The sequence below is a fragment of the Stegodyphus dumicola genome, chromosome 3 (assembly GCF_044657685.1).
Source record: "Stegodyphus dumicola isolate Sdum_Otavi_A_Nest chromosome 3, ASM4465768v1".
NCBI classification, from domain to species: Eukaryota; Metazoa; Arthropoda; class Arachnida; order Araneae; family Eresidae; genus Stegodyphus; species Stegodyphus dumicola.
The window spans coordinates 63,553,138-63,571,777 of NC_140770.1; the positions used below are offsets into that span (position 1 = coordinate 63,553,138).

Genomic DNA, 18,640 nt, shown 5'->3' on the forward strand with positions numbered 1-18,640 from the left:
CAAAAGTGAACGTCCAGAAGTTTCAAATAACTGCGTCAAAAGTTCAAAATTTCAAGAAATTACAAAGATTATTAAATGTGATTGTACTATATCTCACAATTTTGAAAGGCCAAGTACCATTCTCCATGATCCGAATGTAACTCTTAGGATTGGTTTCTTCAATTCATGCGGGTTACATTATATGACTGATTCAGTTTTACTTTTGATCACTCATTTTACTATGAACTATTTTGCCCGATAGCCGCTGATGGCTCAAATTTATACATCTCAAATATCAGGGTCAATAAAATACAGTTCAGCTGCCAGCCTTTTCATCTGATTTCTCTGTTATTGCTTGGTCTAAGATTTTTGCTCCCCCCACTTTTTTTACGACTGTACACTTTGCACAAAAAAGGGGAGGGCAGTCTTATATATCCCGTTCTACTGAGCCGATTGACAAAATTTAACTTGCTTTTTCCTTATCTGGAAAGCGCGACTTAGGATATACTATATTAGATTTGTATATACCAATAAACTAATATACGTATTTTGACACAAAATAGTACTTTTTCTGAAATGACAAATCGACTTTTTTTTTTCGTAGAATCGAAATACGGAAAAAAATCAACATATTATTTCAGAAAAAGTCCGATTTTTGTGTCAAAATACCTAGGTTAGAACAATGCTGTATATAATATATATCCTAAATCGTCCTTTCGAGACAAGAAAAATGCAAGTTAAAGTTCGTCAATCGGCTCAGTAGAACGGGAGAGTAGAGCGGTAGAGTCACCCCGCTCCAAAGTGTACCTAGGTATTTATTCTCTTATAATCATGCAGCACTGGAGGCATTCCTGCCCGGTCCCCTTTAAATTATAAAAATCTTGCTGCGCTAAATTCTGCTTTCCCGAAATTCTAAAAATATTATCATCTCTAAATTTAACTGTTTGGTGTTCTTCTAAATTCTTTTAAAGTTTCCCGCTCCTAAATTCTGTCACCCACCATCAGAATAGGTTAACAAGCAAAAATTTTATTTTTGAAATACAGCTTTAAACATCACACTATAAAGCCCCCTTTTTAACAATCACCAATTTAAAATATATAATAACTCTAAAATAATTTTAAAATACATGCTGGCCGTTAAATATAAAAGTAATCAACAAAACTATATTTCTTTGATTTAACTTCACTGGTGGTTGACAGCAGAAAAATATATATACATCTGTCTTATGTATAAGTAACATAAGTAAATATATGAAATCTTATCGAAAGCACAAGAATATGCATAGTTATAAAATTGATTGGAAAAAAAAATTATCTAACCTTTCAATTCTCATCTAATAAACTAGTTAAATTATTTCTAAATAGTTAAAATGTCATCTTCGTTAGTTGATATTTCGTGCTCGTTGTATGCGAGAAATTAAATTATCACTCTTTTCTGCAAAATTATCAGAGAATTAATTGTTTATTTAAAAATAATTTCCGCATTTCGATTTCAGAATTTTTGCAACTATTCAGATACACGTTTTTACTTTTCCGACATAATGTTGTAAGAGCAAGGGAAAATCACTGGTTCAGTTTTGCAAAACTATTCATTTTTATACTGCAATAAAAAACTTTTTATGCTATAACAAAGATGACTAAGTCTTCTTTCGATTTAAATCTATTCTTTCTAAAATTATAATTTGAAGAAAATGTCTCGCTTTCTGAATCGGGAAAAATTTCAGTATATCGCTCAAAAGTTTCAAATTTGTATATTATAGTGATACACTTTTCTAATTATACAGCAAAAGCAAGACAAATTGTTAATTTATATAAGATTAATTAATAAATTTGTTAATTTATTTGAAATGTTTCTTTCTCTATACATAATGTACAAATTCTGTACAAATTAGTTTTGAAACAATGCATATTTGTATATCTATTTAAGCTCCTGAAGAGACACGGCAAAATTGTGATATGTAGCTCAGACTCATCTGAAATTTAACCATCCTGAAAAATCTATCAAAACTTTAAAAACAGCATATTTTCAGAGTTATTAATCTAGCGACTTTTAAATGATGAGACTGCATGCATGTGCATTTAAATATATGTAAATTTTCAGAAGTTAAACTTAAATAAAAGAAACATAATACAGATATCCTTCTTTAAGAGGAAAAAAAAAAAAAAACTCTCTCTAGTCAAATAATTTTATCAGAAATAAAACTCATTAGTTGAACGGATATCCATTGTACAAACTACTGAAAATTACTGAAAATATAATCTGGAAAATACTGAAATGCTAATAATTGATATGCTTACCTCTACCATGAAACAAAATTGACTCTATAGGGCGTCAATCCGATGTGATGCGTTTACGAAAACCTGCAAAAAAGGGAAGGGAATGTAACCATGCAATTACTTGAAAATATGCATCATAAAAAATATCTTAATAACATTATTTTTATTAAAAAAAGGAACGAAATGCTGTAAAAGGAACAAAATAATTTTCCACTAATTTCACTATTTTGAGACATTACATTTAGGCAATTCATTTTGAAACCAGTTGGCTATAATGGTCATAAATATGTATTTTATAACTAAGCTGTTTAAATTAAAGGCAACGGAAATTTAAGACGTCGCATATTAGTTTTAGAGATGTATCATCAAAGCTCCGCATGAGAAAAAATAAAAACGGATCATTCTGATTGTTTAAATGTTTAAGAAATGTTTAAGAAATCGATCGGTCTGAAATGCAGAGCGAAATGTTTTTTGAATACAAGGATAATAAAAATTTCAAATCAATACAATATTTTGTGATGTACTATATGGAGAAAATTCTTATTAGCGACACAGTAGTAATGAACTGATAAAAGAGCTCTTCAGGGCATTTTTATTGGGAACACGCGTTTCATCAGTCCCAGACTTATCGCCACATGGTGTTCCAACCTTTACATGATCTTAACATGTTCCTTGAAAGCTGGAGTTTCCTCAATGATGTCGATGTCCTCCTCGGAAAAAAAAAAAAAAAAAGTTTACCCTTAAACTTCTGTAGCAGATGGTATCATTCCAAAATATACGAATACGAAAACTGGTTGTCTATTATTGTGAACTATCTCAATAGGGCAAAACTTACTAACTTAGGAATACGTAACACACAATGTAAATAAATTAATTTTAAAATAACTTTTTTAAATCATTATTCTGAAATTAATCCTTTACATAAACCTTAGTTTTTCAGATTTGATTTCAGACTCAGATTTGATAACAGAGACCAGAATGGTCAGTGGCTTTAGACTAGGGAGAGAATGGTCAAACTCACACGCCAAAGAAGAGAATTCCCAAAAGGGGAAGAGAAGAATGACCATAATGAACAGGGGGTGAATCTCAAAAAGGGGAATCCCTCGACACAAACAGCTGTTGACGAAAGGACTTAAAGCTAAGCTCTGAAGAACCTCCCCAGCCCTTTTTCTGTTTGCTCTTTTGTGGGAGAATCTATCCTCTCCTCTTTAGGTCTGGCTCGTTGCACACACTGCGGACAGCTGGAAGACCAATCCCAATCATACTGAATGGGTTTGCCTTTTCTGAATGTTTTGATCCACAAAGCAAGCGTAACGGATTATGCCTCTGTAATAGAGCCAAAGGTCCGCCCACAGTGGGAGTAAATAACAAATAAAAATTATGGAAAAATGACGGAAGGCGGAGGTGCCAAAATTTAAGACCTTGCTACATGACCGCTTATTAAGACTGGGTGAGTTTGAGTTGCAATCGGTACTTTCTTCTTAAAAGCTATTTATTACAGTTAACTTTCGCTTTGTCAGCCACCCTATTTCAAAGTATGAATTGGGTCGTTATTTAGCGATTACTCTTCCGCTAAGGAAAACGTTTCTTTTCAGAAACCATATTTTCTTTAAGATTCCTATATATCGTAAATATATACATCATCAATAGTAAACGAATTTTAGATAAAAGCTACGAGCTGAGATTAGATAATCTCCATGGCATAAATTTAATCTAATTCGATAAATAAATCTAAAATACAATAAGGAATGAAGCTGAATAATTTTAACTTCGAAAACGCCTTTATGAAATATGTCAGTGTTATAAAAATACAAGTATTTGCTCAATTTTTGACGCTTCACATTTTATCCATACAAAGGCCCTCAAACTGCATTCTTTAAGAAAACAAATTCTGAATTAGTTCTTTATAAATTTTATTGAATACGACTTTTTTTCTTTTTTTCTTTTTTTTTTTTATGGCGGGCTCTAGTCATTTTTGGCTTTCGCCCCTACTAAGGCTAGAAGTGATGGTCATTTTATTATGGAGGCACCTAATAGGCGGCCACCTTTACCTCCTATGAGGTGACAGACAGTTTTCCTCCATGTCTTCTCCAGGATTCGAACTCGGGCCTTTCGATATCGCAGCCGGCTTTCCTAATTACTATACCGTCCGTCTGGACGGTCATGATAAAATCCAAAACTTATAATTAGTAATATAATTAACTTTTTCATTGTTGACTTTTTAATTTTTTCCCCTTTATACTTTAGTATCGCTAAAATTACTGACAAAACTTGTTCCTTTGATGAATTAAATTTGCATGAAACCATCCAAATGCGCCAAACAAATTTTATATAATCATATTAATTTCAGGCACCTCTGGCAACGTTTTACGGAATTAACTAATAATTTCGATATCTTTGACTTCTATTATGCTCGACAGGTGAAACTGTGATTGTTCCTTGGTGTTTTTGATTTATTTTTGTTTAATATTTAAGTGACATACCTCCATACCATAGAACATTTCTGCTGCTTCCATTCGGTTCTCATGATTATCTCCATCGACATGCGTAGAATTTTCCTGTAACACCGACGTGAATCTATAGCTGAATTTTATACAAATTTAAATCTAGTTTTATTCAGTTATATATTTTTCTTTACTTCAGATATGCACACACAAGGGTGTAGGCTTGTACTTTGCATACATATTGCACGGTTGTTATTCATACACGAAATATAAAATGAATTCATTGCAAAAATGTTTCAGCTCTGAAAATACTTGTATTTTTGTATTTTCATTTGTGTTAACAAAAGTAAGGAATAAATCGAGGAACACCGTCAGGTAAGTGATCTCACAAAGGACATAAATTATAGGCAATGTTATTGTCGAAGAAAAGTTCTGGCTCCCTAATCGTATAGCGGATAACCGAAGAAAACTTGCTTATATAAAGTTTAAAAATACTTTTTAATAAAATACGAATCTCTCACTGAATTTCTTTATCTGCGGAGAATAATTATTTACGGTCAAATACTCAGTTAAATCAGTTTTCTTTTCTCTTTTAAATGCAGATGCAGATGCATTGGCGGTTTGAATTACGAAGAAACAAATCTTCACATTCAAATCATGGATGTCAACTTCATGTTGGTGCATTTTCGAAACCATATAACTGTGATGGAACACAATGCAAACCAATGTTCGGAGTGTATAAAAAAGCACAAAGAGTGCAAAAACAACAACGACAAACCGTCAGGAAATTTACACTTGGCCGCGCATACACATTCTAATCGCTGGTTTGCCATGAACAAGCAACAAAGAAAGGAAATTCTATAATATGCGGCGGAAAGCCACGCGTGCGATTGGTTAAACCGTTTTTAATGCAAAACGAACAAAGAAAGAAATGGCGCGAAAGAAAAGAAAGGCTTAGAAAAGTAACTAACTATCGGATGCAAAGAAAAACAGATGTCTAAGGAATCGGAGACAAGCTAGTCTAGGATATAACCAAACAAGAATTTCTAGTGTTCGAGACAAAGAGTTGATAGTGGGGGAGAGTAGAGAAGACAGACATCTTTTTTTGGCGCTCCAGCGATTAGAGATGTAGATCTCCCGCTACTGTTTGTTTCATTCTGTAGTATGATACGAGGAAAAAAAGATGGTGCAAAGCTCAGCGACTTGGAACGATATAGTATTGATTTTTATTTTACTTTCCTTCTTTCCTTTTCCGTTCTGTTATTTCGTTTCATATTTTAGCTCGCGCCTCCCTTTCTACTCCCCCTTCCTCTTCATCGCTTTTATTCGATTCTTTTTTTGCGCTTCCTTTTTAGTGAAGCTTTGCTTTTCACGAGAGATGGCGTTGGTAGCATTGAGTTTCGTCTATTTTTTTACTTATTCTGTTTCACGGACAGAATGCTGAGACAACATAATTCACACAAAAGAAGAATTTGTACTTATAACATATTTAGAAATTGCTAAGGGCGGCAGATCTATTGATATTTTTAATATCTGGTTCTTTCTCTTTAAGCAGACTGTACTTAAATTTATAATTATTTGGAATTTTTCAGCTTTATAGAGAAAAATGCAAAATATGCTATTCTTGGTTTTTATTGTAAAATAATAATTGAAAAATCACTGATTTGCTTCGTTGATTTTTTAAAAAAGCGTAAAATTACTTTTAAATGCTTATTATTATCAAATGCCGTCCTCTAAAAGTAAATACGTTTTTCTAAAAATGATGCAGCAAAGTTTCTGAAAAATTCACTCTTTTTAAACCACGAATAAAACAGTATAACTTCATCAGATTCTTTAATTCTCCCACTTTCACGGAATTCCAACAGTTATTCATTAAATATTTTTTAAAAAAGGAGGGCAAACGATTCTACGCAGTATAAAGAGTGACCCAAAACTCCGTTAACATTTGAAAATTCAAGAATTCAACGAATAGCATAGGTAGGTACAGAGGTAAAAATCGCTTGAAATATCAAGGTTTTATTAAAAGCAAAAAAAGTGCTTAAAACGGCCAATAGCTGGCGTTTAATATAACAACAAAAGCAATAATTAACATAACAATTCATTTTTCACTGCACAATCAGCACTGTGCAGCATGCCTGTACGTATGGTGAGAGACTGAATTCGGATATTGTCTTTTAGCATCCCTAATGAAGTCAGACGATCGCGGTACACCTTGCGATTTCGGGAAATCCTACATCCAATAATCACACGGGCTGAGATCTGGGGACCTGAAAGGCCAAGCATGACGGAAGTAGTGGCTCAGCACGCGATCTTCACCAAGTGATGTGTGCAAGAGATCTTTCACACGTGTAGCAATATGGGGTGGAGCGCTATCCTGCATAAAAGTCAAACCTTGGGTGTTTATCAGCCAGACTAGGGACGATGCGATTCTGTAACATATCAGCGCATCTTGCACCCATCCGACTGACAGTTTAAATAGCAGAACCACGTATTTCCTCGAAGGAAAAGGGTCCTATCACGATTGATGTGATAAATCCCGTAGACGAGGATAGAAAAAATACAAAGTCATGAAGAGACTGATTCCCTCTCTCACTTCAGTTCATTTCATACACGAATCTCACGCAGCATCACAGCCCAGCGCCATAAGCTGGCCTTTTTTTGCATTTTTTGGGGGGGGGGAGCGGGGTTGGCTTTCAGTAAAGCCCCATGTCATTTCAAGCATGTGTGTCAATTTTTACCTAGCTACATTATTCCGTGAATTATTGAATTTTCAAATGTTAATGGACTTTTGGGTTACCCTGTATATAGTTTTAAATATTATCAGTTAGACAGATTAAAATTAATTGTAATTTACATTATATAAGTCAGTTATAATAAATAATAACATAACTATTTATAGTGTTAAGAAGTGCATTTACTGGTTTTAAATCTCTCAGTGTGTTAAAAGCCTGATGATTAAATTCGAAATGACCGATTAAATTTGAAAAAAAAAATAAGGCTCTTACACGTTATAAAATGTCAATACTTTGTGAATTCATAATTTTTGATGCCGCATAAGAGATAATTAAAGATTATACATTTCGCAAAATGGCAACACTTGCCAAAACGCGCAGACTGTGGTGGTTTATTATGGTGGTAAATTATGGTTATTGTTAACGCATGGTGGTGTAATATATGCACTCAAAAATATTTAAAAGATTTTGCTAAAAGAAATCTAAAATCAACAAATTACGCAATATTAAAGATAAAATGATGCCTAACACAGGGTGACTCAAAAATATCCGGCAAAATGTTAAGGCGGGTAAAGGGAATCTAAATAAACAGATTTTATTGCCAAATACGTTTCCCGAAATGATACAGTACTGTTCAGCTTTTACATAAAAGCGCTGTGCTGGTACAAGTGGTCATTTTCCGTGCAAATTTCGAGTGGTACGCATTGTTACATTAACGCAGGGCTCTACAGAATGAATTTTATCTGTGGGGCTAAGGCTAAAACAGAACAGTTTCTCAATGGAAGTATACAGAGCAATTTCCAAGACCTACTTTGATCAGCTGCTCCATTTCCACGCACAGTCGAAGAGTAAACAATAAAGTCGGCGAGCTCCGCTTTCAGACAGTAATCCAAAGCCCTTGAAATTCGTCTGGGGAATGACAATTTACACCAGCAGAACGTTTTTACTTACCGCTCAGCTCCTTGTACCATCTCAGCTCGCTATTTCTGCGTTACAGTATCTGCTTTATTTCGGTCCCCTCTACCTGTTTTTGTATTTTCTCCAAACACTTTTTAATCACCTTGCGTATGTCTTTAGAAACATCTTTTATTCATTTAAAATAACGCCGCCAAAGTTCATGCTAATTATCAGTTGGACGTCATGGAAATTATACCAATGAACTTATTGAAATAAAATTAAATGGAAATAACCGTCAGAAACTAATGACTAAAAATTTATCAAACATTTTCTTCTTTAAAGTAAAAATTAAACTGCATGATATGGGTGACTAACTAACTCTTTTGCATGGACAGCGCGCGGGAAAAAAAAAAAAAAAAATCAACTAAGTTATTAAAATGACACATACGCTGATAGTCACCGGCAGTTAACCCATAGATTATCAGTGTGAAGCCGTGCATTGAACTTAAATATATTATTGTTACGAATTTTTTGTATGTGTAAATAATTTTAGTGAAATTATAAGCGAAATTGTAGTAACTTTTGTATAATGTAACATGAAATGCTTAAAAAATAAGGAAATGCCGGAAAAATAAGGTTACAGGGACAAGTCTACTTAACATTGAGGTAAAAAGCTATCTCAATAAATTGGTGAGATATCGCCAAGCTGGCGATGGCTTTAGCAACTAAGTTTTGTCATCAAATTTGGCGAGAAATCACCAAAAATCGCCAAACTTGGCAAACATTTGGTCCAGTCTCTGTATAAGTAATTGAATCTCTGGAATTGATATGTAACTGTAACCGTATCAGACCCTTATATGTAACTTTAACAGTACATGCCCTCCAGTAATTTCGAGAAATAGAAGGTACTAAAGATTTCTCAACGGCAAGGAGAAAACTATGTAAGCTCGAAACAGAGCATCAGTGTACAGTTGTTAGTTCAGAATTAGATTCACGACTTCGTTGTTTTGCACTGCGTTTTGTATAACGTTCTTAGTAGTTCAAACTGGTAACTACTGATCGTTCTCTGTCATATTGAGAAAAGCTGTACGAGAATTTTTGTGGAAAGTTCTAGAACTATTTCTTTTCCTGAAAATATATTTTATCAAACTATCATCGGTTTTGTGCGCATTCAATTCATCAGGAACTCGTACGCAAGGAATATTATTAAAATATAATTAAATATGAAGGACAGTGCTGCAGTAAATTCAGACAGATTTATTTAAAATAATTTGAATGGCACTGGTGCTTGCTAAAGTTACTGCTCTCAGTGACAGTCAATCTGTATTTGAGAAAATCTCTAAGGGTATTTCTGATGTAATAATGTCTTAGTTCAATTAATTCATTTTAAATAATAATAAAAAAAGAAATAATTTAAGACCAAATACATTTAATAACACGTTTTCCGAAGGATGCCCTTTCATGAAAAACAAGAACTCGATTATAATGGAAGGAATTATGATGGGGTGGGGGGGGAGATTTTGCACTTTTTTTTTTAATTTACTGAATTTCATTGAGATCCACGTTATTGTTGCTAAGAAAGCAAAATGATGAAAAGTCTATTAATTATCCAAGCGGGGAAAAATTCGCAAGTTTTCCTAAGAAATAAATGACCATAATTTATATTCTAAATTTTTTTTTTTTTTTTTTTTTAATTTACAGCAGAGAAATTACTATCATAAAATAAGTTAATCTGAAAAATCTACCTTCCCCCCCCCCCGCGTTCTAAAAATAAAATATTTCACATTGTAGTCAAACCTTTAAGGCTATCTAAAACGCATTATGCCATCCCATCAAATTACAATAACTGCACAACAGGATGCTGTTGTGTTGGATGATTTGGGCCACCCATCTTGCCATTGCAGATTTTCTTGCTGTCGTTTCTGCATTTTTTTTACTAACTTTTTCTTTGCGGGGGTGCGAAGAGCCGATAATGCTGATTTGCGCCGAGATTCCACGGGCAACTAACTCGATACCGTCTTCCAGGAACATCTATCTGGTGAACGATCCCCGTTCTGCGACTGGGTGATGCAACACCGAAATAGCTACTGAGTGTTGTTTTAGTTCTTGAAAAGCAGAACGATGTCATTAGTGCGTAATCTGATAGGTTTCCTCTTCGAATTCCTTCCGAACCAGCACCGCATTAAGCAGAAAGCACGGGAAGCCATAATGACAATGAATACCTAGCTGACTCCGATTACTTAGCGGCGAAGATGACTGAATTAATGGAAATATCGAGGATGCATGAAGTTCCGTTTTCCACAAAGCTTTCATAATTTCGGTTTCAAGTTATTTCTGTGTAATCTGTAATGCTAAACGTTTCAAACGTTCTGGTAATTCAAAATAGTTTCTTAGGAATTCTGATGATTAAAAAAAAAAAAAAATATATATATATATATATATATATATATTTATAATTAATCTACTACTAATAACCTCTTGAAGGTGATTCAGAAAATACTAATTTTATTAGTCTGATATTTTAACTATTTATTTGTATTACCATTAAAAATATGCGGCATCAATTTCTTTTTGAACAGGCGATTCCTTCATGGTGGATGTTGAAATTTCATAAACATGGAATATAGTATGTATAGACAAATAGTAAAAGCTGAATTTTCGGCTGTTACTGAGACAATTGCAGTTTTCGTGCACAAGCGAAAATTGTTCGACTTCGATAAAAGTGGTCTCGAATGATTAATAAGAGATATGACAGATTGTGGTATTTTGTTTCACGTCGGCTTAAGTTGTAACCGCCTAAAGAAATAAAGCCAACGCTATTAAAGAAGAACATGACAAGCAATTTCCTCCGAACTTCTGGTACTCAGAGCTAAAGAAAAAGTAGGTTTTTACTGCAGTTCTTATTCCTCTTTTATGAGCGCTATTTCGACGCTTCCGATGATTTCTATTCTATTGAGAAACTCTACGAAAGATATCATTAGTGGAATACAGTTTCTGCCGAAAAACTCAGATTTGACATATAGTCAGCACTTAAAAAATAATAATAAAAAAAATGCGTTAATATGTGCATCTATTGCAAACAATTCATTACATCTGAATTGGTTTTGACAATGACAAAAAACTGAAAGTCTGTATCGACACAGATGGCTTTATTTCACTTATAGTCATTATTTAATATCAAATTCATAAAAATATTCGTTAAAATAAAGTAAAATGTATGCATGGTAATGATATTATTAGTTATTTTCTCCACTGAATTATTATCAAGTACTTTATCGACACATGCAAGGAAAAGACAACTTACATTGTCGTGATGACTGATATTATTTAGGAACCAAGTTATCAATTGTTTGGTGTCATGTGTCGAAATTGATATGCGCCTGCCCAACTTTCTTTGAAAGCGTTTTGTTTCCCGTCGGCTTAAGTTATAACCGCCTAAAGAAATAAAGCCAAGTATTTTCCGTTAAAAATTTAGACCTGCATCTAAATTAATTTAGACCTTCATCTAAATTTTTAACGGAAAGGTAACGGTGTCTCAGTTGATAATAATACTCGTATTACTGAAAAGTATCAAACAACATTTAAATAATTCATTTACTCCCTTAAGAACATGTTAACATTTGTATGCTCTATAAATTTTCTGAATTGAATATGATAGAGCCTAGATGATTATCTCCCTAAGATCTCCTCTTTTCATAACGTGCCTTAAAAAAAAAAAAAAAAAAAAAAAAAAAAAAAAAACTACAGTGATAATTTATAGCATTTTACATCTAATTTATTGCAATCCTACGTTCATTAGGTTTGGAAATAATTTTATGCATTGAAAGTTAAAAACATTGGCTGTACCTGGAATAAATGAGAAGTGAAATATTTATCCTTAAATAAATGATTTCATGTAAATACGATATATGAATAAATGACAAAAGTCTAAATCAATGGATGCACAGGAACCCTGTCGTGAAGGAAGAAGCACGGTTTGTTTCTTGACAGCTCCAGAAATTTTCTCCAAGTGTTCGTTACTTCATACATATTTCAGCTTTTCAAGACGATACCACTGAATTACATATTCTCAAGCAAAAAGCTTTTGATTAACAACTTCTTTGATGTTGAGAAAAAATAATTAACCAGATGTGATTTTTAGGTTTGTCTTTATCTGATGATCTTAGGGGATTTTCTCTAATCCATTGTGAAGCCAGCATTTTCGTGTCGGTCTCGGTAATAACTACTCTTGCAAAATTTTCATTCTTGTTTGCGCAATGCGGATGTTCTTAAAGAAATTGTCTTCCTGATCCTTAGCAAGCGGACACGGAGTGAATACGAACACTAATGTATTTATTACTACTGAAACTAATGTTGAGCGAAAGGAAATTAATTGAAAAGTGACTTTTAGATGCAGAAAATTAATACTTTTAAATTGAATACAAGAAATTATTTCATTTGATTATTTAGACTTATGCATGTTATTCATTATGCTTTAATAAAGACGTATCAGATCTATTACACATAAATAATGTTTTCCGTTGGAACATCACAAGAATAACACAAGATTATCTAAAGGAATCCTTCTTACAAATTTGCTGAAGGCGCATTTGGTTTAGGAATCAGAACTTAACAAGCTACCAGTCTAATTGTAAAACTGCTTGATGAATTTTAATCAATAATTTAATGTTGTGCAAGTGCAATATAAAGTTGGGAAATAAAAAAGGCGTAAAACTATGATCTAGTCAGTTTCCCAACCTAGGCGTAGTTAGTGGACGATGAGGAGATCGTACGGCAGGCAGGCTTTTATTTGTTCGAAAATCAGTAAAGAAGCATTGAGAAGTAAGTGGGCAATATAGGCTTGGGAAAATTTAGTTGCATGAATGCTCTTGAAACTAATAGTATTTAAATATTAACCTTATGACACTAATATTACGGTCACGTATACGCTTACCTACCAACTATGCCATGCCATTGGATCTTTGGTCCCAGGTCCAAGTATTTTCAATTTTCTCTTTCCGTCCGGAAACGAAACTATAAACTATCAGTCTTAATATTCGAAAAACATAACCGCAAATCCGTACTTGCTAGCGATATTTGTTACGTGAAAGTAGCGTGTTCTTTCAGTTTATATCATTGTGAGCGCCATGACAGGAAATTGTGCTTATCTAGTCAGATTTATTACTATAGATGCTTTGAGAGTCTTAAATCAATATTATTGAGTTTTCGAATTACGTGATGATCTTTACTGAACCCTATTTGATAAAGGGGAAGGGAAATAATCATTGAAAATTTTAAGCGTTTTCAATTGGTGCCCCTAGATTACATTCAACAGCCATCTTGTAGAAACATAAGGTTATTTCGGAGCAGGAGAGATAAAAAAATGAGCAACGCCTTCACCGGGACTCGAACCACGAACCTCTCGAACATGCGTCGAGCGTGCTGACCGCTACATCACGAAGGTATGCTAAGAAGGAGGGAGAAATACCTTATATATTCCCCCTTTTAAAGGGCGACTGGGGTTTTAGAGGACCGAATCGCCAAATCCTGGTGGTGAAAAATCATCATTCACCACCTCTTAGTTCGTCACCACCTTTGTCACTGTAGAGACATTAGGATATTTCGGAGCAGGAGAATTAGAAACGCCTTCGCCGGGACTCGAACCACGAACCTCTCGAATACGCGTCAAGCGTGCTGACCACTACACCACGAAGGCATGCTAAGAAGGCGGGAGAAAGCTTATAATCTAAATATAATATCATTATTGCAAGGTTGGGGAGCGCTAGACAAACTTGAAGGAAGGTGCTGAACCTTAAATAATCAAAAAGGGGGGGGGTGGCATAGGTTGGAAAATTATGATCTAAGTCATGAAGAATGAAATATATAGTGTCACTTATGTTAATTACTGATGAAGGGGTTAAATATTTCCATAAAAGTTTTTCATTTGAACAGCGAACTGATTGCTTCCATTAATAGTGTAGGATTGCATTATTTTATCCAGCACAGAGCCGGAGAAGTCGAGACTAATGAAAAAGTTCTCGGAATAAAAAATACTCTGAAGTAGCTGATAAAAATGAGAGATCGGAAAGTTTGGTGCAGAATTGCTCAGTATATTTAACGCTGCGACAACTTGATGTTAAAAATACTCTAAAAATAAGTAAAAAACGGGGGAAGGGGAATCAAGACCGAAAGTTGTCAAAGCCCTCTCTCTCTTTTCCTTTCTCGGCGACAGGCAGGCAGACGGACAAGCGCGAAAGAAAATGTGCGGGGATGTGTGTGACATTGTCTGTCAGATTGTCGGCACCGGCACAGTTCTGCTTCGATGATCAATCCAATATAATGACGCAGAGGAGAAGCGCTCGGCTTGTCGGTTCCGATCGGCGTGTACAGTAGGGACCGTTTAGTTAAATTATTTTTCATCCACCGCCACGCCACCTGACAACAAAACTTGAGTTCTTCGGTTTTTCTTTACCTTGGAACGAAAGAAAGATACTTGTTTTTGTGGTTTACTTTTTTGAAACAACGTAAACACTTGGAAATATTTACACACTTCCCTGAGTTGTCTTTACTTTCCCTGAAAGATTCGGTTCGAAACCATTTGCAAGAAAAGGAGTTTAAACTTAGACGCGATATCAAATAATTGACAGTCACTTATTTTCTAAAGCAACATCAGTAAGAACTGCGATGTACGCTCATTTTTCTCTTACATATGTCGATAAAGATTGAAGTACTAAGCACGAAAATCATTCATTTTAATGAATTTCCCGGTACATCCAAAAAAGATGCAAAATCTCTTTGCCTTTATCACCTATGTAGTTTATGTGGTAATTTTGTAAGAATTTTGTATTTCTCAGCGGTGATCTGTCTGGGAATTTTGGAACAGCTCTCATTTTCTGGTTAATTATTTGCATTTGCAAGAAAAAAAAAATTTTTTTGTGTGTGTTATTTTATTATTCCTGAACTAAATATGTTATTTTAATTTACTTTCGCTATGTTTTGAATTTAATCACTTAATAAATACAGCTTAAGGCGCGTGTTTAGGGTTTTAGTTTTGAACTTAACTTGTTCTTCGTTTAAATTACCTAAGTGTATTATTATTATAGATGCAATTAAAATTTTCATAACTTAAATTTTAAAAATGACATAATTTAAATTTTAATTAACTTTAATTTTGCTTTATACGAATAAAGAATATATATATATTTGAACAACGTGGGCGCGTTTAGCGTAACTAATGTACTAATTTAGCCAAACATGTATCGCTGAAGAATTCTTCCTGCTCAAAATAAAAATCACGTTTTAAGGATCAAGCCGGTTGTGATTTTCGCTGCAGTGAGATCTAGGCCGCTGAGATCTGCTCGGGTATGTTTAAAAAATAAATTTGTTTCATCTTTTCTAGTCAGCTCTCTGCTAAATTCTATCAACATACCACGACTGCAAACCTATTATCACATATCATACATTACATACATACATAACTATTATTAGCAATTAATTGACAATTAGAAACTAAATCGGAATTACAGGTAAAACACGCATAATTACAAAATAAGAAAAAAATGTACACTGCGAAGAAAAAAAGGGAGGGAAGACCGTTCTATATCTCTGCTTCTATTGGACCGATTGGCGAAATTTAAATTGGGTTTTTCATGTCTCGAAAGCGCGACTTAGGATATGCATTAGATTTATATATAGCATCATTCTAACATAGGTATTTCGACACAAAATCGGACGTTTTTTGAAATGACCTGCCAATTTTTTCCATATTTCGTTTTTACGACTCAAATTATGCCAAACGACTAAGTTTTATAAATATCCCACAAGTAGTTTTTAAAAAATTAGCTCTCAAAATTTTAGCTCCTGTATGTTAATTGAGTTTGGTATATATTTATTAATCAATCTTTTTTTATTAAACTTATTTGTTTCTGCCTTTCACATTTCGAAATTCAGGTTCATTCCAAATCAAATTCACCCATTTTTTATGATTTATTTTTAAAATTTGTATTTTAAAAAAATTTTTATAAATTTTTCAAAAAAAATTGAATTATAATCTATAAAATTTTTACCATCATCTTAAACTAGACGCATTTCTAAGCATACCTGAGAAAAATTACAGTTTTTTATTCAACATTTCCGAAGATATACGTGAATTTATATATTGGCGCGTTTTGAAATTTGGCATATTTGTTGAAAGCGATAAAAATGAAATGTGGTTTAGACACTTTGTAAAATTATTTGAAATTAGGAAGGTGACTTTTTTCCCGCTCATGCACAATGTAGAAAGGTAGGAACAAGGTGCCTTTTTTTCCGCTTCGGCATGAAGGAAGGGAAAGGAAAATAGGTTGCCATATATTAAGAAGTTCGCCAAGTGAATTATTCTTGGCTCAAACTTAAAAAAATGGCACCAGGATAAAATTTTGAATTTCTCCGTTAAGTTCGCACCAAAATTTACAAAATGTCATATCTGGGCATAATCGAAAAATTGGAATGTTATTTTAGAAAAAGTCCGATTTTGTGTCAAAATACTTAAGTTAAAACAATGCTATATATAAATATAATATATATTCTGAGTCGCGCTTTCGAGACATGAAAAACGCAATTTGAATTTTGTCAGTCGGCCCAGTAGAACGGGAGACGTAGAACTGTCCCCCTTTTTTTTCGCAGTATATTTTATTGCTATAAATGATATTTTAACACTTATGTTATCTTAAGAGCTAACTTCGATTCTATCTATCTATCTATTATTCGAGAATAATAGAACTGGCTAAATATCCCAGCGCTTCGCTTCGACCTTAGCATAGGTTATCATTTTTAGTTTCAGCTCTCTTTTTAAAGATTTTATGCATTTAAATATCATATATCATTTTTTCTGAACATCAAAAACTGTATCCTACAGTAATCGAATTGAGTTCATAACTTCGTTTGTAACCATGTTGTCTAAACTTTATTTTTACAGTAGGTCTACAATTATTGATGGTTTTATTATTTTGTATACATTTAAAACAAAATCTATTATTTTTAAGTTTAATTATATATAATGTGTGTGTGGACCGGATTATTCGGATTGCAGCAAAGCACATAAGGGAAGATATGCCTTCGTGGAGATTTTTTTAAGGGAAAACAAGTGTTCAGTGATGACGCCTAATGTATGTGAGTTTATAAATCAGATGTAATAATTTCGGAAGTTCCTTTAAAAACGACGAGTAAAATTTTAGTGCGATTTCATTAAAAGTTATCCTTAAACCAGATACGAGAAATTTGTGCAATAATTAGCGATTCGATTCCCATGACGTAAACCAAAAATCAAGACCACAGATTACAATTCATGATACAAACGAAAAATTTCTAATCTCAAATTCTTTCCCCCACTTCATTAGAAAACCGACAATAAAAAAGAAATTAAAAAAAAAATAATCCAGCTCATGTACAAACTTATTAAATCGCGAATAACAACTGCAGTATTTCACATTTAATTAATAATACGCTCAAAATCTAAAAACGAAGACACTCGAATAACCGTCGAGGGAAAAGAAGTTTTCAACTGGCCTTCGTGGATAATTAGAAACCTAGAAATAAACCACGAAAGGGGGAAAAAAATCAAAGTATAGTAATAAAAATTGCATATGCCATTTTTTTTCCTTTTCTTTTGAAAAACAGAGTTTAGAAAAGACTATAGAAAAGACTTTTCAGAATATTTTTTTGACCCTTCCGCTTCGAACGAGAAATAAAAGTAACAAAAAACTTCCTACACGGAATTTCGTCATTAATCATACGACAAACGCAAAACCAGTATGAAGTAAAAATTGCAACTAGCTACACTTAAAGGCCACATGACACAGTCACACTTCTTTTTTCACTTCTCCAAAATCCTAGCACGGCTGTTCTCATCCCTTACATACGCCTCCCTGAAATCCCAAAATATTAAATAAGGAACGAACATGCCGATTAAAGAATAAAAAAAAATATATACCTCCTGTTTGACACCTAGAAATGTCACTTAAAATATAGAGAAACAGATCTTCCGACTTCCTCCTAATTTCTCAGCATGCCCTCCAACGACGAGATGGGTGCAGACAGACAGTCGAATGATAAGAAAAAGAGAGATTTCCCCACGGGGATCTATTTATTTACACAGAACGTGTTTATACTCAAAGCTGGAAAGTACGATGAGGAGAAATTGGAGACGAAGAGGGAGCCTTGATTTGTTGCAGAACACGTTCGTCCATCACTTGGAATGGGGCGGAGCTCTCCAGACCGTCACAGCCACTTGCACAATGTTCGAACAGTAGTAATACTGTGGCTGACTAATATAAAATAATTTGTGGCAGGCTA

The 18,640-nt window shown here is 33.7% G+C and overlaps 1 protein-coding gene across 3 annotated transcripts in view; it reads right to left on the reverse strand.

Annotated features, from left to right (window-relative positions):
- The window catches only part of LOC118190710 (plexin-B-like), a 1,029,017-nt gene that overhangs the window by 174,411 nt on the left and 835,966 nt on the right, over nucleotides 1-18,640 (reverse strand). For all 3 annotated transcript variants that reach the window (XM_085812956.1, XM_085812954.1, XM_085812955.1), the window contains one exon: nucleotides 2,278-2,340. The gene's annotated coding sequence lies outside the window, so the exon portion shown is untranslated. The remainder of the gene's footprint in view (nucleotides 1-2,277; nucleotides 2,341-18,640) is intronic.